We start from the raw sequence: 25,694 nt of genomic DNA on the forward strand, positions 1-25,694 counted from the left end.
ATTTGGTACACTGTACATCCTAATCATCGACAGGCTAATAATTCATTGTTAACTTAGGAATATTATGAAAATTATCATCTTGTAGTTGGCATACACATACAGAAGACGGATTTGATTTAAATGAGGATTCTAACGTGTGTTAGAAGGTGTTCTAGGCTACAAGGGTAAATAAGACCCGGTTCTTGCCTTCAGGGAATTCACAGTCTAGCAAAGAAGGAAGAATAATCTTCACATATTTTTTACAAAGTGATTTTCACATACAAGGAGGTCCCATTTTGTAGGTCACATAGCATAAAAGAATTTGGATAGTATAAGACACTAATTAATGGTTGTATCCCTACATCACCTGTAAATGAATTTAGAGTACAGAAATGGTGTTATAAGGGAACCAAACCAACTATTTTTTGAGCTCTTACCAGGTGCCAGGTGATAAACTAGGCTCTTTAAATACATTAGATTACTGAAATCCCATGATCACCCTACAAGGCAAATATTAGATTAAGGCATTTTACAGATAAAGACACTGAGGCTGGGAGAAGCCAAGTCACCCACCTGAAGTCACATCTTTTTTTTTTTATAAATGTTTATTTATTATTTAAAAAAATTTTTTTTTACATTTACTTACTTTTGAGAGATGGAGAGAGGCAGAACACAAGTGGGGGAGGGGCAGAGAGAGAATGAGACACAGAATCTGAAGCAGGCTCCAGGCTCTGAGCTGTCAGCACAGAGCCTGACGCGATGTGGGGCTCGAACTCACAAACTGTAAGAGTAAGATCGTGACCTGAGCCGAAGTTGGACGCTTAACCGACTGAGCCACCCAGGTACCCCAATGTTTATTTATTCTTGAGAAGGGGAGGGGCAGAGAGAGGGAGACAGAGGATCCAAAGCCAGCTCTGTGCTGACAGCAGAGAGCCCACTGTGGGGCTTGAACTCACAAACCATGAAATCATGACCTGAGCCAAAGTCAGACGCTTAACTAACTGAGCCACCCAGGCACTCCAAGTCATGCATCTTTTTAAGCGCCAGAGCTGATGCAATTCTAAGTTAGCTCCTCCAGAGTTCAGACTCTGTTTTCTGTACCTGATATCTTCCATGGATTTCATTTATTAAATATCAAACACTCTGATGGGTACTATATGCATGATCCCACTCAACAGAATAACATGCAAATTAAGTGCTGCTATCCCCATTTTAGAGATGAAAATATCAGGGTAAGGAGGGTAGAGCTTTTATCAACTCTATCCACCTGAGGATTGCCTTTCATGGGAAAATGCCTGCTGAGTTCCAAAGGGGACAACAGGTACACCATCCAGTCTTAACTTATGTGGTATGACTCTTCTCCCTATCTCAATGTCCACAGCACAGAGCAGGACCGATTTTGTGATTTGTGTGACCCAGTGCAATGTTAAATACAGGATCCCTTGTTCAAAATTATTAAGAATTCCAAGTCAGTGACAGCAGAGCATTAATTAAAACAAGTACAGAGCCCTTCTAAGTGTGGGGCTCCTTGCAGCTATGCAGATTTCACTCCCATGAGCTGGCCCTGGCAAGGAGAGAAGAATTTATTTTTTCAGTAAACCTCACATTTGCTAGGACTCACAGGGATGGGGGGAGTTTGCAATAAAGGTAAAAGAATGGGGGAAAGAGGGCTTCAACTAGGGAGTAGGAAAGGGATTATCAGTACCTCAATCAGGCAGTAGTCAGTATTAGCAGATGAGCTAACGATGCCACTAAAGTCTTCCTCATATCCAAGAACCAGTCCTCCATGAAGTTTCTGGATTAGCTCTCTGTGAGGCATTTTATATGTGTGTACATATGATATATACATGAAAGCTACCAAATTGCGATGTCACTGTGGTTGAGCATCCAGAAAGAGAAGTCTGACTGTGGAATTTTTTCGTTGTTGGTCAGAAACTCAGAGCACTTGAGGAATGTGTTATTCCAAACCTGTTGAGTGCCATCCACTTGAATATGTCCCTCAGCAGTTTAGGCTGAAGCAAGATATTTCCTGTTAGGCCCTTCAAAGAGACCGAAACAGTGCTTCATTCCTACCAAAAGCTGACCACCTTTCCCAAAAGCCCTCGGGTAATTAATAGATTCTGGAGTGTTAGCTTTCTTGGAACCAGGCCCATGGAGTAGTTGATGAGGGGTTCCCTCAGAAGCCCTAATGTAGCCTGAGACCTTAAGAGGTTGGAAATACATCTTGCAAATAACTAAGCACTTAACAGATATTTATAGAATGAGGCAGCAGGGTATAGTCTACATTGGCATCAAAACTTGGCCCTGGCACTTACTAGCTGTGTGACCTTGGGCAAGTTACTTAATCTCTTTAATCCTTTGCTTCCTCCCCTGAAAATCTTGCAAGTTTGCTGTAAGCATAATGAGATCATGTGTAAGTTCATGGCACACAGTAGGTAATCAATAAACATGTTATTGAAAATTGTTCAATGACAAGCATGAGGAAAGCATCGCCATAAATTGCCAATAAAAGGCTTTTCTGATACAGTGGCTAGTGGGATTCGATCAGTGGTCTTTGCTTTATTGGAATGGCCCTTGAACTCAAAAGTTGGAGGCCAACTAAAAGTTGGAGGAGACCCCATCTGTGATACATTGAATCTGTCCAAATCCCTCTCCTAGGGGATGGGAGGATAGCATCAATTGGCCAGGATTGATTTGGGTTCTATAGGATTGGATCTGTAGAGAAAATTCCCTTTATAGGCTCCATGAGTGTTCAAGAGGCAGAGGTGTGGGGTCTGAATACCAGAGATTCCAAGTTCAGGCTAGAGACAGGATCAAGACCGGGGTCACGGACCCCAGCTGACATGGTAACAGGAGAAACAGGGTGGGAGTGAGTAAGGTGAAGTTGCAGGTGCCATGGACTCCATGGATACCTAGGGCTTACCAGCTGGAACCATGGAGTGCACCATTGGTGGGTAGGGGGTTGGCCAAGGGCAGTCAGACACTGGAGACAAGATGATCCTCCATTCATGCTGACTCTTGCCTCACCCACTGAGCACCTCTTCTCCTACTTTGGATTTAACAGAGATATTCTGTGGGAGGGAAACTAGAGGCCGGCAAAGCTCAAATCATACAATTCTGGAAATGAAAGGGCCTCCTCTCTTGAATACCTGTAGTATGCTCTGTAGTCACAAGCATAGACTGTATCACCATTTACATAAGATTTTCTTTTTTTAGCTGAAAAATGAAACCATTCTAAGTTATTCTTTCCAGGAGCCCTGTGAGGTAGCCCAGTGTTACAGCCCAGATGTTTGACTTTCCCAAAGCATAAAGGTACAACAGCAGTGACACAGCAGCGTGGAAAATCCTCACCATTGGCAGCTTCATTCTGTGCCCTGAATTTGGTTTTGTTCCTCCTTGTCTACTACTTGGCACCCCAAGAGACACCTGCCCTAAGTACCTGGAGGTTCAAACTGTCTGCACCTGTTTCCCTCAATATATCACACGATTTTTTCAAACATTTGGAATTCAGAAAAGCCCCAAATGAAGTTGATTGTGGCATTTCTATTTTTATTCTTACTCCCATAAGTATTTATAAAGGAAATGCAAACCTTGTGTCTTGTGTTCAAGTGCCTTTGACTCTTCAAGTCAGTTCTGACAGAGCAGCGTACTTAATTACTGGAATGTTTATATACTAGCCCACAAAAATGTTTTATTCCCCACCCTCCCCACACCCTTCCTCGGAAGAGACACAGGGAGTGAAATGAGTGAAATATGGGTTCATGTTTTTTTCACCAAGCATTCGTCATCATGCAGTTGCGTAAGTTCAGGGTTTTGATTTGGTTTGGTTTTGGGGTTTTTGTTTGTTTGTTTGTTTTTTGGCTGTCTTGTTTGTTTACAGTCAGCCCTTGATTCTTTGCAGAAACAAGGGAATAGCAACACGGGTCATTTAGAGCTGTGAATGGTCAAAGATTCGAGGAGGCTGTTATGAATATTTGTGAGCAGGTCTCTCTGCCCTAAAAAAAATTCACAGTATTTTAAATAATCTGATGAAATCACATTGAATCTTCACATTTCCTTCATTTTCCTCCTGTCTCCCCCGTGCATTGGAACAGATAGCACAACTTCTGAGACTGATACACAGGAGCAGCCTATGATATCTCGAGGCTCCTTACAAAGTTGCCGGTTTGCCAGAACAGTTCCTTATTATAGCTTAACAGGCATTTTCTTCTAGCCCTTGCTAGGCTAAAACAAGAAAGGTATGATTCATGTCAACAAAGAGTGGAATCAGTTTGTGATAATATCAAAAGGAACTTGAAAGCAGGCTATGTTTTCAAGTCTTTGGGCCAGATAATCCGAAAATTATCAGTATTGATTGATTGATTGATTTTTAGAAATATTTCCATCAAAGAGCTCAAGATGTAATATATCCTCGAGTTCAGAAGGGTTAAGGTCAGAGTGATAACCTCATGGAAGAAAATCAAAGCACACAAATTCAAAGCAAGGTAAGAACTGGCTAGGTCCTCAAATGGGTGTTGACAGTCTGGATGCTTTCCAGAGGGAAGAGGTCAGGAAAGTGCTGGAATTGAATGTCTTATAAGGAAAGGCTGAATCTGGGATTATTTCATCCAAAGAAGAGATGACTTCGGGAGAAGTGATTATTGACCTCAAATATTTAAAAAAGTATTTCTCATGAAGGAGGAATTAGGTTATTTTGCATGATAGATCAATGGGGGAAATAACTAGAAAGACCACTTTAAGCACCAAACATAGGACATCAGTTCTACCAGTTAGAACCATCCTCAAGTGCAGAGGACCACCAGGGAGTGCATTTTCAGGTATTAAATGTTCAGGCAGGTGCTGGACAAACATCTGGGGCTCCAGTGGGGCCAAGTGCCGAAGCGTGCAGGTGCTATTGTCAAACAATCTGGATATAAATGCTGGAATTACATGTGACTTTAATCAAGTTGCTCGTCTAAGCCTCAGTCTACTCACCTGTAAAATTGGAATGTAATACTATATTTGTTTTCTATGGATGCTGTAGCAAATTACCACAATTTTTGTGGCTTAAAATAACATATTATATTAAGTGATGGAGGTCAGAAATCTGAAGTAGGTCTTACTGGGCTAAACTCAAGGCATCATCAGGGCTACATTCCTTCCCGGAGGCTCTAAGGGGAGAATCCATTTCCTTACCTTTTCTTGTATCTAGAAGTTGCCTGCATTCCTTAGCTGTGGCCGCCTTGCATCTTTTTTTTTTTTAATTTTTTAATGCTTATTGATTTTTGAGAGACAGAGTGTGAGTGGGGGAGGGGCAGAGAGAGGGCGACGCAGAATCCAAAGTAGGGTCCAGGCTCTGAGCTGTCAGCACAAAGCCCGATGCGGGGCTCGAACCCATAAACTGTGAGATCATGACCTGAGCTGAAGGTGGACGCTTAACCGACTAAGCCACTCAGGCACCGCCTCCCCTTCCATCTTTAAAGCCAGCAGTGGCCAGTCCAATTGTTCTCGACATGGCATCCTTCTTATAGTCTCCTTCTGCCTCCCTCTTCCACTTAAAATGATCCTTGTGATGATACTGAACGTACTCAGATAAATCCATCTCAACGTCAGCTGACCACCAATTTCAATTCCGCCTGTAACTTTGATTGCCTTTTGCCATACAAACTAACATACTCATATTCACAGCTTCCAGGCATTAGAACATAGGCATTTTCAGGACATCATTCTGCCTACTACAAGTACCTTACCTAAGTACCATAGTATTATTTTGAAGTTTCAATGAAGCAGTTCGTTTAAAGTGCTTATTACAGAGGCTTGGCACATTGATGCTAGATTATTATTAATATTCTCATTATTACAAAGACAGAGCCTACATCAAACAATAGTCATTTTAGATGACTCAGAAACCCTTAAAATTCTGCGATTTAATGACTCTCTGAGAGGGACAGATAAATATCTGTTGGTCATAGGATATGAATCATCACTGTAGCAATATATGACACGCTTTTTTTCTCTTCACTTATCTCGATAAAATTTTTTGCATGCATTTAGCATTATGGAGTTTAATACTGTATCATAAAGTATCATTACATAATACATTGAAATCGCATTGTAAATAATTTGTAAAATTTAGAAAAGTCGAAGAAAAACCAATCACTCGTAGCACCATCACTGAGAAACAATATTATCATTTTGACCCATTTCAGCAGTTGACTTGATAAACATATTTTTAAATATTTGTGATAACAGGTTTTTGTAAAGTTACACGTACCATTCCTTAAGCAGTTTTTCTTTATACAAGTAATTAAGGCTTAGTGTGGAAAAACAAATAATATTGTCCCCCAGGAAATAAACACTGTTAGCATTGTAACATATTTCTTTCTGCTCCCACTGCACAATTTTGCTTACTTGAGAACACACCGTATACACTGGTTGAAAACACTGTTAACACAGTAGCATGTACAGGTTATGGAGGGAGGCGGATAGAAAGGAGCTGATTAGAGGGAGTTTATCTGCAGGGAGAGTCTTCTCTGATTAGAAAAAAAATCCCAATGATTTTGTTCAGTCAGTATGAGAGTTTTAAAGCTGTCACTACTCAAGTCCCTTTGCAGGTGAAGGAACCACTTGATCTGTTCTGCAGCTCTACTTTGGTGGAAGGGAAATATGAAAATGCGAATCTCTTAGCACAGTTCCTCCTCCTGTGCTCCGTTTTGCTGTGCTAGAGTAAGACCAGTTTGTGTTTTCCGTGACCAGCAGAGGTAGTAGGCGTGGCCGTCCGAACTATGTAATGGTGGAGTTGTTGTTTAAGCGCACATACTATCAGTGTGTTTATTAAGGTCCTTGAAGGGTGGTTTTTCCCGATGTTATCAGGATGGCTCCAGCCTACACCGACGGTGGGAGCCATCGTTTATTGAATGTTTTCAGGCATTTCATGTACACTTTACTTTTAACTGGCACAGCTCTCCAAGTATAAGGTGAATATTATGGATCCCTTGTACAGATGAGAAAATGGAGGCTCAGGGAGGTGATGCAGCTTGCTCAAGAACATACAACTAGGTAACAGGGGAGCTGCTGTTAAAACCTCCGTCTGACTCTGAAGCCTCCGTTTATACTGCTGCTCTTCCCTGCATCTCTGCATGCCCAGGTTGGTGCCCGTGACCAAGCAAGAGACTAGAGAAGGACCACGGAGACAATGAGAGCGGCCCCATGAGAAAACCTTCAATAAGCCAAAATATATTTTGTTTTGTTTTGTTTTTTGGAGAGGAGGAGCAGAGAATGTGTTGGGACTTGGCCTCAAGTGTGTGAAGGACTCACAACAGGAAATACTGACCACACCTTCTTACTTTTCATATCGGCTCAGAAAAGAATGAGAGGGGGGGAAATGTGCTTCTCAAGTGAGGAATTGCTGTTTTGGATGAAAGGAAGAATCTCCTGGCCTGGAGACCCATTAAAGGCTAAAATGAGTTATTGAGAGAAGTTATGGAGTATCTTGCAAAGGGTTTCTAAAAACAGAAGCCAGACTCATTCATCTGGGATGAGAAACGCACCATCTTCTCTGAGCCCCAGGGGTGAGCGTATTGTACCCACCAAACGAGAGTCCTCTGCTTCCCGCCCAACAAGCAACTGGGGTGTCCCCTAGGAGACCTTTGCCTCCTATTTGTTCCTCAGCTCCCAGCTGGTCCCCATGATGCCCCCGCTAAGGATTGCCTCAGCAGTCCCCTGGCCATCTCGATGCTCTTTCTTCTCAGGCCCCCAGTTTGGTAGCTGCCCATGTGTCTATCCTGTTTCTGTTGCACAAGCACCTGCTGTCACAATCTGTGCCCCATTTTATAGAATTTAAAGTCGCCTGCCTTGCCTTTGGGACCCTTTATAAACATCTCCCAAACACCAGTCCAGCCTTATCGTTTGCTTGCTCCACTGCTCTCCCCTAGCCCACTCTGCCCTTAACTCCTCAGTCTAGTATGGCATCTCCTTCTGGGGCCTAATCATCACCTCTTGCTTGTTTCCAAATACAGTCCAAAATATTCGAAACACTCCCTCCCTGACCAACCCCAGCCCTGGCCTCCACTTTCTCTTACAATCCACCTACAAGGTTTTTGATACATTTTTTCCCACTTTGATTTTTTCCTCCTTGTCTTCTATCCGCCGTTGTTCTGAGGCTACACTGTTCTTTCTCCACCTCATTCCTAAGCTTGCTCACTCAGAGAAGTGAACCGTTTTTGGGGGATCCACTGACCTAAAAAGCAGAAGAATGCTGCTGCGCATGTTCCCTCATTTGGCCCAAACGTGTGGAGCATCTATTTGGTGTCAGTATTGTGCAGGGACTGAGGAAATATGGATTACCACAGCCCCTATTTCCAGCAGCCCATGGGCTAGTCGGGAAGATGAGCTTGTACAGAAGCTATCACCAACTGTATTCGTTTCCTAAGGCTGCCATGACATATGACCACAAACTGGGCGGCTTCCAACAACAGAAATTGATTCTTCCACAATTCTGGAGGCTAAAAGTCTGAAATCAAGGCGTCAGCAGGATTGGTTCCTTCCCAGGCTCTGAGGGAGAATCTGTTCCATACCTCTCTTCTTGCTTCTGGTGGTTGCCAGGAATTCTTGGCATTCCTTGGCTTGTAGCTGCAAAACTCCAGTCTCTGCCTTCGTCTTCACATGCATCCTCCTTCTGTATCTCTGTGTCTCTGTCAGATTCCTCTCTTCTTATAAGGACACCAGTCATTGGATTGGGCCCACCCTAATCCAGTATGACATCATCTTAACTTGATTACATCTGCAAAGCCCCTATTTTCAAATACAGTCACATTCACCAGTGCTGGGGTTAGGACTTCAACAAAGCTTCTTGGAGAAGACAGTTTAACCAACCACACTAACCCTCCCTCAAGCCCTCACAAAAGAAGGAAATCTAATATGGCGGGCTTTGTTTTAACATGGAGACAAGAATAATGAGTGTTGTGAAAGCACCTAACTGAGAATGTGGGATTAGACTTCAGAAGGAAGGTTCTATTTGAGTGTGAGATTGAGAGAGAAATGGGAATGCCCTGAGTGAAGAAGGAGCTGGGTGCATGCTAGGAGGAGAGATGCAGGCTGGGCAAAGGGGTGAGAGGACCCTGGATGTGAGGAGAGGGGCTGATGGTTCTGAGGTGAGGTGGAAAGGCAGGTGGGAGAGCGCTGTGGCAGGATCTCAACATTCTGCACAGGAGTTTGCACTTTATCCTACAGGTGAGTGAGTGGATGGGAAGGGAGTCAGTCAGCAAATACTTTTTGAATAGGTCAGTGAGGGAGTGAATTATCTTTTGAAGTATTTCCAGAGCCAAAATTTCAGGGCTCCTAGAAACGGGGGGAACTTTATACTGAAATGTATGGGTGTACAGGGTGTTAGGTCAGAGAGAGACCCAGAGACAGAGAAGGTAACCCTCAGGGAGACAGAAGGAAGAGGGCTGTCAGGAGAGAGGGAACAAGAATCAGTTCTGCCAATCTGAGGGAGTTCGTACGTCAAAGGGCCCGAAAAACTGTGGAAACCAACCACGGAGCTTTGTGTCACAAGCCCTGAACGGTGAAGCACGCTGTTAGGTTGTGGAAGTAGAAATCCATATTGACAAAAATTCCAGATGTCATTCTCTGTTCCTCAGATTCTCTCATGCAGACGTTGGCTCGGGTGGCCTTTAAATTTAGCATAGGTGGCTCAGTCGGTTAAGTGTCAGACTTAGGCTCAGGTCATGATCTCATGGTTTGTGGGTTCGAGCCCTGTGTCAGCTCTGTGCTAACAGCTTGGAGCCTGGAGCCTGCTACAGATTCTTTGTCTCCCTCTCTCTCTGCCCTTCCCCTGCTTGTGCGCTCGCTCTCTCTCTCTCTCTCTCTCTCTCTCAAAAATAAACATTAAAATTTTTTTTTAATTTAGCTTGGAATGCTTTTTGTTTTTATCTCCAAAGAAAAAAATATCAGAGTTTATTATCCCTCTGTTATACTGACTAATTAGAACTTTGGAGAATTATCGTCCTTTTGCATTAGGGGCATTTCTGTGATAAACCAGCATCCATCTTTATATGTAGAGCTGATGTGATTAGCATATTCAGTCTGATATATTTTCCTTAAACTTTTCATATTTGCACCTGTTTTATTAAAAAGCCATTGAAAAACAATAGGTATTCTCAAGAAATATTTGAGTGATTAATTTTAATCCTTCATTTAAATCAACATTTACTAAAGACAATTCTAATGCATCTGTTACTTGGCCAGATGAAATTGTGAAAGCAGGCTTTTTCTGTACTCCTCAGGAAACTCAGTAACTCTCTGATGAAATAAGTATATTATCTCTTCAGAAACCCTGGGCAAATGGCTTTACAACTCCATATGTTAGGCTGTGTTCCCCTTCCGTGAAATGTAGATACTAATAACTAGGCTTCTTTCACTGCATCCAAAGTCAGAAGGACTGAGTTTTAGCTCCCACCCTTTCTCTTACTTATTCTCTGTCCTTGGGAAGGTCGCTCACTTCTCTGATTCTTTAACTTCCCAGTGTGTAAAATGGAAATAACAATTCTCTCCGGTGATGCTTTTGAGAATTAGAGTAGATAAATGAATGGATTTGAAATCTTCAAGGTGTTGGTGTCATGCTGTTGATTATGATGGGAATTTGTAAGAACATGCAGCAGTACATAAGCAAGTACACTGTAGACTCTCTCATTCCACTGTATAGTGATAAAGACTCTTATCTGTAATAATAACTTACAGACTCCAAGCTTTGGACAGGACTTGAGGTTTTACCCTCTTCCCAGCGTAAGCATCCTTCTGTAAACACCCCTGCGAGAGGGATCATCACATCTCTGCTTTGAAGATTATAGATCTCTACTTTGAAGATTGTAGGAGTGTTTAATTTCCTTTTTCTTTTGGCTTTACCACTTCACCTTTCACTAAGAAAGTATTTTCCCTAGCTTCTAATGCTCTTCAATGAAAGAGAGGCTCTCCTCATTCCAAGAAGGCACTTATACCCTCAGATTGCTAAAGCATCGGGGACTTAAATAATTGCTAAATAGTCATGTTTATTGAACCTACACTTAGATTGAAATTCCTCATTGTCTAGTAACGAGATGTCTTCTATTCTGTCGAATGAAGAGCCCCTTTAATCTCAAAAGTGGACCTTTTTGGAGAGCATTCCAAAGTGCCAATCAAGCCAAGTGCCTTACCTTGCCTTTGAACTCAATGGGCTGAAAGTGTGTCTGTAATCTCTAGCTTGGGATTACCACTGGGCAAAAGGTGGTAAGAACACTGTGGGTGAATTAAAACCCCAAACTGTTAAGTCTTAGTGAAACCTTTATTGGAGCTATCAAAACAGTCCTATTAATTAGCATTCTAAGTAATCAGGTTGTCCCTTTCCTCTTCTATATCACCTTGTCCCTGGACTTGAGCAGGGAGGAGAATAGAGGTTGCTCATCATCAGACTTTCTGCAGACATGTGCAGGGTTGAGGTAAAGATAATACAACAGGACACCCTCTGATTTGAGCTAATGGCCTGGTTCATGATTTGTACTTACAATCTTGCTCTCCACCAAACTAGCGATAACTACACTAAAGAAAAATGAAGCAGTTAACAATAAGCCAATGAGTTAGAAAAAAAGAGATTTGAGGACTGGGTAATTTGTCCCTTAATAATCAAGACTTGATAGAATGGTAGCATTCATAATAACCATCATTTGTGCAAAGTGGAAAATTAAGGGGAAAGGTAAACATGAGCTTAAGCTCCTTCTTCAGTAGTTAAAGGACAAGTTCATTACCTGATGTTCTGTGATTTTCAAATAGTTGATAAACCTACCATGTTGTGCCTGACCTATAAACACAAAACAACTGAAAATAGTTTTTCTCCAGAAGAGGTGGACTTGGGGTGATATTTTATTTCTGCGTACATGATCAGTGCAAATACCAAGCCTCAGTCCTTGGCATTAGATACATATTAGGACTCATAACCAAAGGCACGAGCAGCTCAGATGTGAAGAATCAGGTGGGGAAGGAAGTGGGGAAGACAGATTTGAGGCAGCTCTTAGGAAAATGTCCAGGAGGAAACTACAAAGGTCTCTGTGAGGGGTCACAAATCCAAATGGCAGCAGAGGCCAGGCAGTTAATGTAGGTGAGGGAATTGAGAGAGCGTGAGGCTGTCAGGAGTGGTGGGGACTCTGGCAAACTGGAGAGTATGTGCCCTGTATAATGGAAGCAGCCAGCACTCAGCTCCAGCCAATTGCTGCTAGGTTGCCAATTGCTGCTAGCTACCCAAGTATTAATAAATCTGATTTCTCAAGAGAAGCTGGGCTCCAGGTGTGTGTATAATCTTTAAAGCTTCCAATTTTAAAAACCACAGTGCAAGTCAAATGAACACCTTTCCTGGCCTCATAAGATCCATGGGCCTCCAAGTTGTCACAGTGATGCTCAAGAAATATACCTAGGGATGTGGTGGAGGACAATTATTTGTTTTTCTTGCTTGACCTTGGTCACAAATTACTGGTACTGCACATATAAATTGGTCTCCTACCACAGGAGCAAATGAATGGGTTTCAGGAAGCTTAAGAGATCAGTGTCTTTGCATTGATGAAGAGTTTCTAGATGCCCTAAAGAAATGATCCAGAAAGAAAAGGGACTCAGAAGGTCAAAGAGAACATAAAGCAAAGTCAGAGTCTGACCAATAGATAGATATGACATGGAAATAAAGAGGAAATGCGCCATCCCTATTTGGGAGAAAAAATTAAAGTATGAGACTGTACGCAAGGAGAATAGACTTGGACCTTACGGAGAAGGGAAAGCAGGACAGCCAACAGACTCATCATGAGGTTTCACGAGAGCCGATAAAGTAGCTTCTCAGGTTGTCTGCTTCAAGCGTGTATCAAAGTAGCATTGGTTAACGTGCATTCCATGGGATGTGAAAAGGAAACTCACAGGAGGACGATCGTCAAATACACTTGGGAAATTCCAGGTTTATTGTATTTCTTTTCTGTATGATATTACAGAGCCTTTAATATAGATTCTAACCTACTGAGACCCTGCAAAAGCAAGATATTTAGTTTCCCAAATCTACGTGACCATAGAACTCCCCTACCCCAGAGCATCATCTGAAATCAGTATTTTGCTGAATTCACTTCGGTGAAACCCCTGCATTAGAGACCAAAAGGAGTGCACATACTCACATAACCCATAGACTATTTCTCCCTCATGCCTGTGGGTGTGGGAAGCAAATAACACATCCAGAAGAATCCTGGTCAGTATTGCTAGTGACTTTGGTGTCTCAGGTAGGAAACTAAGGGACGTGGGTCAGAGCTGATGCTGAAGTCTCTTCCTCAGCCATGAGTCATAATTTTAGAAGAAACAGGCATGTATGGAGAACACAGAGCTGCTCTGTAGCCGATCTGAGAATGGCTGTTCTCCTGGACCATGGATCTCGATGCTGGAATGACAGGCCCCTGGCCAGGAATCAGGAGCTTGTCACATAAACCAAGAGGAATATTTTTGGCCAGAGACTTGAGGACCAAACAGGAGCGCTTTCAAATGCGATTTAAAGGGGATAAAGTAGAATGTTCAAATGAAACTCTAAAATCACAGCCCACGGAGGGGCAGCAGGTGTGAGCTAGAAATAAGAAGCCTGGCAGAGGAGGTGCCAAGCAGTTCTCCCGAGGAACTGGCAGGGAGGAGCAGCGGGGTCACATCCACAGTGGGGACACATTTGCCAATTGCACAGTGAGGGGGCAGAGCAAGCAGGTTGGGTTTCTCAGGGGAGCGGGCATGATCTCCGAGACCATGGAGATTCGTTAGGATCGAACATGCAAGCAGAATGCTATGCTTGTGAGGGTGACAGGTTCACATGATCACAGCCACTGCAGTGGGTGTTAGGAGTGCATACACAAGTATCAGAAGTCACAAACATCAGAGTGGAAGCAAAGCCGAGAGCATATGGATGAGCTTTTCTAAAGGGCAAAATAGAAAGGATTTTGCTGGCAGTGTATATACTACAGTCTTCTCAGGCAGAGTGAGGCTCTGGCTGATGCTTTCCTAGTTAAGATTTTGAAAACTGGCACAGGAAGAAGAAGAAATAGGGATGGGAAGGGGGTATTTATCCAGGCATCTGCCCCATCTAATGAATCGTTGGCTTGCCTTGCTAACAATTTCATGACTTAAAAGGTAGAGGAAGCCAGGAGGGAACTAGTTAGTCCGTATTTAACTCTGACCAGGAGGTGTCCAGCTGGTTGGTGGTATGGAAGGCACAGGAAACTTAGGAAGAAGTAACCAGATCATCATGTAGTTTTATAACAGAAGGAAGAAATACGATGCATACTTACGCTGTGCCCCGAGTCACCTCCCTACCTCTGCTATTTCCCACTTCCCTCTGGCACCTCCAGCCCCATTCCGATAAGCACTCTAGGGTGGTCACCAGGGATTTGAGGGCACAAGAGTCACCCTGTCCCTTTCCCAGGAAAGGGTCCTCCAATCCAAATTTGACAAGAAAGGTGCACCACTTATATTTCAAGTTGGAACTCCGAACCCACGAGGCCACAGAGCCAGTTTTATACGTGGCCGTGGAGTTCAGTTGTGCCATTATTCGACGGCGTGTCATATGACCCGTTCTCAGTTAATATTCCCAACAGCCCTGCAAGGTAGATAATATCATCCCGATGCAAGATGAAGCAACGATGGCACAGAGACTGAATGACTTGCCCCAGACTACATGGCAAGTAAGTGACTGACCTGTGGCTTGAACTCAGGCCTTTCTGGCTTCTAACCAAAGCTGCGTCTGTTCTGCCAAGCTGTCTCCCAAAACTAGATACATAATGGGTTAATTGGCTCTTGTAGCTTAGCCTGGGAACCCAATCTCAACATAACATTGTTTCTATGGGGAAATGTGCTCAGAGTGACAAACAACTGGCTTAACCAAGGAACTTTTGTAACCTGACCGATCAGAAATCTGCCACGGCCTCATGTTCAGAAAGGCTGGTTGTGGGAGAGAGAGGGGCGAGCAGGCGCATTCATCGCTTCAGATACTAGGATGCCATTCCAGTGTAGCTTTGTATTTTCAAGGAACTACAGTCTCAAACGCAGCTGCAGAACAACCACCAGAGTACCCACCCCAGAGGGTAGATGGGAGGACCACATGAGGGACCCTTTGGTTTGTAAGACAGCAAGCGCAGTTCCAGCACACGATAAACACTGGGAAAGTGGAGACAGAGATGATTCTCAACCGATGGAGATGATTCTCAAGGCAGAGTTCTGCTGTCTCTCTCAGGGACCCACCTGGCAATCATAGTAGGGTGCGGGGGTGGACCTGTTTCTGGGGCCTTCCTCTGCTCACCCGGATGGTTTCTAGTTTCTGGCCTTAGTTGGTGGGGACCCAGGAAGTGGCCTTCCTCAGCACGAGCTCAGAGGCAAAGTGGCCTGCCTTTTCTAGGTGTTGGGGGCTTATGTTGTAACCAGCCATCCTCGCCCACCTGGGCCTTAACTGTCCTCACCCGGCCTTCAAAGACCAGCTTCCCTTGCTGATGGATGTGTGAATGCTAGTAAAGCATAGTTTGGAGTCAAAAAGGCACACAACAGCTAAGCAATCATTACAGAACCTTAGACACACACATCCCCACCTGCCTTTGCCCCTTTCCCTCCGGGTGCATGATTTCTTTTTGTCCAGGTATTTGACTTTGCTTTCTGAGAGGGCAAGCTTATTTAGAGCCCTCTAGCGCCAGCCAAATCAGCCTGAGGGGGATTTTCATTCCACGAATAAATCTTCAAAGGAAGAAAGGATTGCTAAAAGCAGCCAAACTCTGTGCGATTTTTAATATTTTATTTTATTTTTTGGAGGGGGGAAGGGAGCAATGTTCTCTTGGCAAGGACAGATACTGATTGGAAAAACACTCCAGAGACTCAGGCCCCTCAGGAGAGAAAAACCCTAGCTGCCTCACCAGCTGTCGCTCCTGAGGGTCACCCCCAAGGTGGCAGGACCACATGGTGGCATTCACATCGCTGTGGCAGATATCAAGTAGGGCTCTGGGGATTCTAGAGACCCTGCTGCGTCAGAGAGGCCATACCTGTGAGCGTGCTCAGTAACAGTATCAGAGAAGCCTCCCTGTCTTGGCCTGGGTGTATGCCTGCACATGCACACACACACACACACACACACACACACACACACACACGTGTCCTTGGGTCTGCGCTGGGGGAGGATCAGATCCCAGACTTTGTCAGGCTTCGTGCTGGAGTCCTGCCCTTAGGCAGAGACTTTGTCAGGTGCCAGACAGAAATGGGGAGAGCTTACCAAAGGAAAATATGTCCATACTCCATGGAAACACAATGTCTTGTGTGAAAGAGAAGGGTCTCTGTACAGAAGGGGTAGATGCTCTGGACCCCAGACTCCATTAAAATGGTGGAGAGGCTGCCCAGTGGGTTTGGCCCTTTGTTATGCTAGGACAAGAATGGAGAGAGGAGGCCAATAAGGAGGCCCAGACCAGAGACTCTGTGGAGAAGAATGCCACGGGGCTCTGAGCAACCAGAGAGTTGCAGTCTCTTGGCCGTGCCAGATGTGAATAAAGCCAGCCCACAAACACAACGGAGAATGGTCAGCAGCTTTGCAGTCGTGAGCCCCTGTGCCTCTGGCTGACTTTTCCACTTCTCTCAGATGTATCCGGGGCATAGCAACAGAAGCCAGGGCAGGTGGAAAGGTAAGGGACAAACAAGGACTAGAAGTTGGGAGCTGGGCCTTGGATTCCAGCCAGCGGATTACCAAGGACTGGTCTCAGCTTCCTAATCTGTACCATGAGAAGGCTGCTCTGCCTTAGAAGAGAACCGCCATCCAGAGCTGGTATGGACTGGCAGTTCTGCATGTACCCTTTTACCATCACATAGTGCACTATTCTTATTCATTCCTCATCACTCTCCACCATGGGTGCCATATTGAATAAGATTTCTGTCAGCCATAAAGCTGTTTCAAGTAATAATTTGTTTTCCCATTTTTATTATTTGGCAACATCCATTTACTATTCAATCAGTGCCTCTGGTTACCAAGAGGTGACCAATGTAATTGGTTTATTTCCATTCCATGGCAAAAAATTTTAACCCACTGGTGAGCCTGTGCAGTCTTTATTATGAGTAAATGCACAAATACTATTTCACATTGAGAAATGTTGACAGCAACTCATGGACTCCTTTCATACTTTGGAAGATTCCTTGGAACCTGTGATCTTCTGGCTGGGAATCCCCGGACCCCAAAGACCCCTTAAGTGCAAACGATCTGTCATCTGTGATTTTACAGGTAATTTTTTACACATGAAAATGAGTTAAGTGTCTTCAGAGGTTATTAAGAGGATTCCATATTTGTATTATAAAATACATTCCAGGCAAGTTCTTCCTCCTTTGTTGGCCTTTCTGTTTTCTTTAGCTCCTTTCTTGAGCTCTTCCCTCTTTTTTGTTCCCCACATTTCTGCCCACCCCCTCCTAGTCTCCGGTCACCAGTGCTCCAATCTGTTCACCACCCTAGATTTTTCTGAGTGCCATGATCCCCAGTGTGGAAAATAGCCAGCAAATACCTTGCCCCTTGAAGCTGAAATACACTGAGCCAAGACAAATCTGTTGGCAGGAACAGTGGGCACAAGAGTCACACTCAGAGAACAAAAACAGCTATTTATAAAGCCTCCTTCCTGATTGCTGGGGGCTCACTTTCCCTTATACTAGAGGGGCCACTGCCCCCTCTTGGAAAAGATTCTTCCATCCACAGCTCCGTGCCTGAGGGTCATGGAGTACCCATTCCAGTGAGCAGTGAGAACAGGGGACAGCATGCAGGCTGGATTAGATGTGGTGACAAGCTTTCTGATGGGCCAGGGCAGCTGGGTGTGCGGGTGACACAGATGGCCTCTGCAGCACCTGTGAGGTAACGGTCACGGGCCTCTTATAGGACTTAATATCCTGGCCTTAGAACCAAGCCCACCTGCCTCGGCTCCTTTTTTTTTTTTTTTTTTAAACCTTCCTTTGATCTAAACTGTAGTTAACACCATTACTAAACTTGGAATTCAAATAGTGTAAAATGTTAACAGATAAAGTATTCTCGCTATTATTACTAACCTTCATCATTCAATTATAATTCAACTCAAATTGCATTTGCTCTTTCTGTGTGGCTATCCCATCTGCTTGATTTTGCTAGATTATCATTTGCCTTAGTCACCTGACACTAGTCTACTGTCTTCAGTAGTGGTAGCAATAGTGCCACCAGTAACTCAACAGACCCATAAGGGTAAATTAACTGAAAGTATTTGCTTTGTGTGGTAGTTGAGCTGAACCTTACGAAAATTTATAATGAATGTAGTAAAGTAGCCTGTTGACATGGCATAGTTTTCCCCAGGTGTGTTTTTGGCCTTTTGAAAAATTGAACTCATTGGCACCTCTAATAATCAGATTTTACATAAAAACGCGTATTTCTGGCTTCTCTTTAAAAGATGGCAGTTCTGGCAATACTTGGGTCCACACCCCTGCATGGCGACAGCGTGGAGCACCTGGGTTCTCTCACCCTATCCCGTGTTGTGTCATCTTGCATTGTTCAGGGAGCTTGGAGAAACCTTAGAAATCAGCCCTTCGTTATAATGAGGAAACTGAGGCCAGGACATCCTGAGTAAGCCATGGTGTCACGTGCCAGTGTGTATGAGAACTAGGGCGGCAAGGCAGACCTCCTGCCTACTGGCCCAGCACGCCCTCTACCACATCAGTCCACCCCCCTCCACACAACACAGAACACCATCTTGTGGGTAGCATCTGTTTCACAAGACTGACAAAGAAGGCCTGACTGACTGTTTGAGTCATGACCCACTCAGGGAACCTGATTATCAAAGTCCAAACCACAAAGAGGAATACCATCACTTCAAGGGCTCCTATTTCTAGAAATAGCTGTAGTGTCCTCTTTGTAGCCTTCTAAGCCCAAAGAAATGTTTTCATGTTTTCATGACTTCAAAAGTCTATTGCCCTTAAAACTTCCTAGATTATCAGAAAAGGGCCGTCAGAAGTTCATTGCCTTTGCTGGTAAAAATGCCCAGCAGCTAGCTTGGTTTTACTTGTGGATATCCTTGAAAACAGGCTATTCATAGGCTGTCAGGATCATGACTGAATCTAGCTCAAAATTGCTGACAAATACTAAAGAACGTTTTTTAATTAGTCTCATTTCACCCTTATCTGTCAAATGAAAAGACTCAACTTACCAGTGTGCAATTGATGTTATTTTCTTATAAAACGGGGGGGTGGGGGGGGATTAAGAAAACCCAAAAATAGAATCAACCCACGGTGTCACTGCTGCTGTTTGCCTCTCCTCTATGTGACTGAGAGGCCCCTGAAGCCCAGACAAGGGTTCTTCTGCCTCAAGCACGGGCTCAGCTGGGTAGTTTAGAGCCTGACAGTGAACCCAGGAATTTCTTGGACATGGAAACCAGCCTCAGGGTAACTGGTTAAGGATTAGTCATCTCCAGCTAAAAGGTGATTATGAGAAGGAAAGACATGATGAGCCAAAAAAAACTCAGGAAGAGAGATGCAGAAAAAACATTCCAGAAGTCATTAAAAACACGGTTAGCTTCATTTTCTTCAAATATAGTGGCTGCCTGGGGTAGACCCCCACCCCCCACCCTACTCCTGCCCCTACTCTTGCAGCAGTAGGGGAATGAGTCTCCCGGTGATTGCATCTCCTAGCAACAAGAAAGAACAGTTAGTGAGTACTTACCATGCATTAAACACTGCTTGGTGCTCTATATTTGCCACATGAGCTTCACAACTTTGTTGGGTAGAAAACAATATTCCCATTTCATACAAGGAATGAAGCTTCAAAGAACTTAAGTCACTCACCTAGCCAGTAAGTGGCAGAACACCAAATGCATGTTCTTGTACAACTGAAGGTGAAACAGACAGAAACTGGTGCCATAACCATCCAACTGACAGTAAGGTGTCTGGGGAGACATCTTCAAAAGAGAAGGCGGCACACTGGCATTCAGACTCTGGTTGGCAAGGTGGGATAGGGGCTACAGATTGTAGAGTATCACATGCCTACAGGGTTTTACCAAAGGCTTTGGGAAAGTGCTGGTGCTGATCAAGGAAAAGGAGAAAAGGGAAGACGAGGCAAAGGAGAATGCATACATCGATCTGTGAAATTTTTATTGGGAGCAACAGTACCTCTTCATAGAGTTCTCCTGAGACCAAAAAGAGATAATATATGTGAAATGCTTAGCAGAGTACAAAATCAAAAGGCCAAAGCCTGGTTCCAGATCAACAAGAAACCCGTCAGCCCTCCATGCTACACAGATCTGCTCTGACAGTGTAGACAGAACCTAAGAATCCTGGTTACTGCTCACCTGGTGTCTTGGTATGCAATGAAAATAGGCTGGGAGTTTGGTTTCCTTCCTGATCTTATGAAGGTGGAGAAAAGGGGCAACCAGGAACCTGCAGGGAACCCTGCCTCAGATAAGCCTACCGGTGAAATTCTCGGCAACAACACGCCAACATATATAAAGAAAAGTTTTGTGTTATGTCACCTGGCTTGAAGCCAAGCTCCACCTCAGGGCCCGCCATTAATGGTTGACCTCAATTAGGCAGGGTTCTGGGAGGCACCTTTACCGTTGTCCCAGTAGCAGGCTCTTCCTTTCTCCATCTCTACCCCCATGGCCTCTGCCTTCGTACTTTCAACCATTTTGGTGGCTAGGATTGAAACAACCAAAATAATTTCCCTTTAGATGATCTCAAATGAAGGCTAGTGTCTATTTTTCTGATTAACCAGATAAGTGAGCTTCATTATGAAGAGAGTGTTTTGATTACTGAGAGGACATTGGCAACCTTCAGTCAACAAACTTAATGTGGTTAGGGGAGGAGGGCCTTCCATAGACCAAGACCTGTTCTAGATGATATTACATGTCTCCTAAACTGGTTTGCCTTCTAACATTCCCTGTTCCACTCTGCTGGGGATGGTTCAAGGGCACGGCCCCTGCCCCATTTCCAGGTGAGCTGAGAGAAGGAAATGTACAGGGTGTCCAAGGAGCTTGTGGCTTTACTAGGGTCAGTTCTGGTCTCCCTGACTCTCTGTGTAGATTCAAAACCAGGAGCTTCCTATGACAGATTCAATTCAAACTCCTCTAGAACTCCCCTGGCCACTGGGAGCTGTGAGGGCCTGACACTCTGCATCAGGCAGTATCTCCTAGGATGGAATGTAACCACTAATACCCCAGGTCCCCAAGTACACGCATTTAACAAGCTGGTGAAGGAGAACCACAGCAATCTAGTAAGGGCAACAGGAACACACACCACCACACCACAGAGTTTGCAAAAGCATGCTATGATACAGGGGCAGGGTAGCAGGGCACAGACAGGGTTGGGTGCCGCTCTGCACTAACTCACTTTGCAACCGTAGACAAGTTATTTATCTTCCCCAGATCTTAATTTCCTTACTTGTAGCAATAGTATCTACCCCACAGGGTTCTTCAGAGACTTGAAAGAGATGGCATATGTAAAATGTTCAGCGGCCATGGGTATAGGCCATGGGAATGGAAGGTATTCACTTCTAACTAAACCGTGCCTGAGCTAAAAAAGAAGTAAAAGCTCTTAAATTTTGGACACATAGTCTTCTGTGTTTAAATGTTCAAATGTTAGTGTCTGGGTGAAGCTATTCAAAGAATGTAAGCTCTGTGAGGCCAGAGACCCTTATTCATCACTTACCTCCAAAGCTTACACAGTGCCTCACCCATAGTATGGCTCAACAGATGTTCTATGGATGGATGCATGGATAGATAGGCCAAAACACAAAAGTGCTGTCCTTCAATTGCAAAGGGGGCTGCCACCGGAGAATTGATTTCCTCCGTCCCTCTCTCAGTGAATGGCACCTGCCATCTCATGCTAAGGTAAAAATCTGGACTTCACTGTGACCATTCTTTCTCATTCACTCTTCACAACCAATCAGCTCTGTCAGTTCTACCTCCTAAATTTTAGCTGGTGAATGCACTCTCTTCTCCATAACTCTGCTGTCACTGCCTTTGTTCCTTGGCCTTCCCAATTCTGTTCTGTTCTACACCACCTGAAAACTACTCTCTGGGCCTCCAGTCTGTACCCAGCCCTTCTAAGCCGCTCTCCACACTTGGGACAGAGTGATTTTTAAAAAGCACAGATTTGATCAGGTCATTACTGCCACCCCGCACCCCCAAACCCTCGCCAGCAGCCTCACTTAAGGATGTTCCATGACACACTGTAGACTTAAAGATAAAGCCCGAACACCTAAGCATGGCATTCTCAGCCTTCACAAATGTGCTCCTGTCTGCCTCTCTAGCCTTACCTGGCCAATCACCAACCCACCCACCTTGGGCTCCAGGGCATCTGTAGCAAGTTTATGTTCTCTCTTGCCCTGTGCCATTGCCTGGGCTTCTTCCTCTTCCTGGAGTGCTCTTCCTCCACCTTCCCTGTTCTCTTCCACATTCTTCAGAACTCAACCTTGCCATCACGCCCCTGGATTGCTTTCTCTGATTGCCCCTGGCCCAAGAATTGGATGTCCTTCTTCCAAGGTACTCCCAGTGCGTAGGGCTTAGCCCACAACTGTGTGAGCTTTTTCCCTGTCTGTCCTTCCCAGGTGCCTGGCTCACCTAAAACACTCATAGTGCAGTGTTTTATCTTCAGTGTACCTAGTACACCCCCATCTAGTTCTGGCACAATGACTTTCTTTTTTTTTTTTTTTAATCCCTGCTTTCATGAAGCTTATATTCTCTCTCTCTCTCTCTCTGTTTTTTTTAATGTTTATCTGTTTTGAGAGAGAGTGAGAGCCAGTGGGGGAGGGGAAGAAAGGGAGGGAGACAGAGAATCCCAAGCAGGTTACACACCATCGGCACAGAGCCTGATCCAGGGCTCAAACTCACGAACCATGAGATCATGACCTGAGCAGAAATCAAGAGTTGGATGCTTACCCAACTAAGCCACCCAGGTGCCCCGGCACAATGAATTTCTCGAATTGATAAATATTTTGTCACACCATTCACTTTCTCAGAAGCATATTCATAATCAACATCACGTCTTTGGATGTTGTGGGACCAGGCAAGATAATTAGCCAAGGATTAGAGTATGGTCTATAACTCCAGAAAAATCTATCAGAATAAACATGTGGAGAACATGTTTATAACTAAACGTCAAGACATGATCCAACAAATACGATCACACCTTTTTTTGTCCTAGAAAAATTTGCACATATAATATCTACAGCCACCCAATCTGATCTGTCATTTTTGCCCTACTATGTTATCCAAACATGCCAACTCAAGACACTGAATTAATAGCCAGTATGTAAGCGACTAACGTTCTTGGTGAGCTTGCTATGCAGTAAGCATTATGTGAAGTGCTTTGCAATCGCTTGCAAAGTGATTTAATCTTCTCACCCTCTGAAGCACATCTTTTTATTATCGCCATCTTACAGATGAGGAAACTAAGGCGTAACACTTGCCAAAGATTACACAGGCAGCAATGGACATCTTACCAGCAGGAGATGAGTAGTCTGTTTGATCCTCTCATTCTGCTACACTGACCTAACCATGACCTCTTAACCTTATTAGATTATCAGAAGAGCCACTTCTGGGCAAAAATAGCTGGTGGCTTCCGGAAATTTTTATTAAAACTCTAAATCTCCTGGCAATAACTTTCAAAAGTCATGATTCAGACCAGAAGTGATATTTGAAAATGGAATCACAGTGCAGGTCTCTTGGCTACAGAGATGCTTTCGCTGCTGGAGAGGAATGCTCAACCTTGACATTTATGACAATCTGTGTTTTTCCTGTCATGGGGCTTTCACCATCATTGTCTATTGAAAGGCACTGGCCCTCATTTAATCCTCCCTGAAGAATCCTGTCAGGCTTAATCCGTCTGTCCTGTTCCTTGATTGCCATTTCATTGAGATCTAGAGGAATGTGTCTTAAAGTCCTGACAGCTGACTACCTACATAATGATCCCCTGGCCACTCATAAAAATGCATATTCCTGGGCCCCATATCTATCGCATAGAGTCTCTACAGATAGAAGCCCAAGAAGCAGCATTTTAATTGCATTCTCCAGGCAATTCTTACGAATACCAATGTTTCAGAACCACAAATGTGGTCTCCGCATCCTCACAGCTCCAAGTGTGCTCCCTGGACCAGCACCAGCAGCTTGCTAGAAAACACAAAATTCTTAGGCCCCAGTCCTCAACAACTGAATCAGAAGTTGCATTTTAATGAAGGTGATTTGTATTCACATTACTGTGCATACAGAGAACCAGCGATCTAGAACAGTGTTTCCCAATATTTTTCATTTCGTGGCACGCGTGGAAAACAAAAGCACTTGGTTAGCATACAGATGAAAATGCCCAGTACGACAGTGGGGGCTCAGCTCCAACTTGGTCACCCCGAAGACTGAGGGGATCGATACTCCAGGCATGCCTGATTACAGCACACTAGTTGAGTAGCACTGGTCTACTTACAAGTATACCCAAATCTGTTGACTTTCTACGTTAGGCGTAACTCCCTAAATCTTGCCTATTCTTATTTCCCTCATTACTTATCATTTCTTTTCAAGCACAGGTAGAGTCAGAAAGGCTCCGTCAACTAGGTCTTAGAAATCATCATACAATGGAAGAACACAGTCGCATCTTCACATTCCAGGCAGACTCTTCGAGAAATGCAGAGATAAAAAGTTGTCTGTTATTCTGAAGAGTCATCTGCTATGCCCCCAAGGAATACGAGGAAGAAATAAGAGCCTTCTGCCCTTCAACGAATGCTCTTTTCCTCTTAGTTCACAAATCTGAGGATAGAGGATCACCAGCACACAAGGTGGCTTCCTCTCTCCAGAAGAATGTGCCAAGAAAAATGTGATTTTGTTTAATCCTTCCCTGGCCAAATCTGCCATCTTATAAACTGGACAGGTGTCCCTTCTCTTAGCTAGCCCCTGATAATGGGACGACAGTTGGGAGGGAGGGAATGGAAATAGAATACCTTCAGACACACTACTTGCTGAGACGATCTGATCAAAATGATCAAGTGTCCGGACACACCGTCTGACTTTGCAAAGCCCCCAGCTACGTGGGAATCCCTTTCCTTCCCCCACTAAAGAAGATGTTGAAAAATTGTAAAGCTCTAAATGTTGAGCTCTTACTTTGAGGCAAATGACAAGATCTACCCCTAAATGAAATACTGTCCTAACCTAAGCAAATACAGTTGAGGAAGAGGTGGTGGGGGGAGAACTCTTGCTCCCAAACAACTCCGTTTTTTTCTTCTCTTCTCACTTTATCTGCAAATCTGTGTCTAATTCTCTCCATTCTGCTTCCCTCAGTCAGAGCGTGGACAAAGTAGCACATGTGTTGGTGGGTTTAGTGTGGGACTATCTCTTCTCTGTGCCAAGACTGAATATACCTCAAGTCTCAAAAGTCTGTCTGATCTTCCCTTCCTACCCCAGCTATACCCAAGAGAGGGCTCTACCTGAAGTCCCTCTGCATTAGCAGTAGAGAGGACCATGATCGGAGAAATGGTGTCACTTGTCGCCTCTGGTTGATTTTCATAGAACCTTCCCTTGATCCAGATCCAGAGGCAAACACACCTTTCTCCTGCTCTGACCAGGAAGTTCAGAGCCGTTGGTGGTTCAGCCGAGCAGCCATGATGTCTATGAAATGAACGGGTTTTTCTCTGAGTTCTTTGCCGGAACGGTTGGTGAAAAATCTCTACCCCTATCATCTGATCAACAAGTGCTAAAAGC

General features: G+C 44.2%; 1 protein-coding gene across 13 annotated transcripts in view; it reads left to right on the plus strand.

Moving 5' to 3' along the window:
• Positions 1 to 25,694, plus strand: part of DGKG (diacylglycerol kinase gamma) — a 217,099-nt gene that overhangs the window by 122,532 nt on the left and 68,873 nt on the right. The window lies entirely within an intron of this gene.

This window comes from Felis catus, chromosome C2, assembly GCF_018350175.1.
Source record: "Felis catus isolate Fca126 chromosome C2, F.catus_Fca126_mat1.0, whole genome shotgun sequence".
NCBI classification, from domain to species: domain Eukaryota; kingdom Metazoa; phylum Chordata; class Mammalia; order Carnivora; family Felidae; genus Felis; species Felis catus.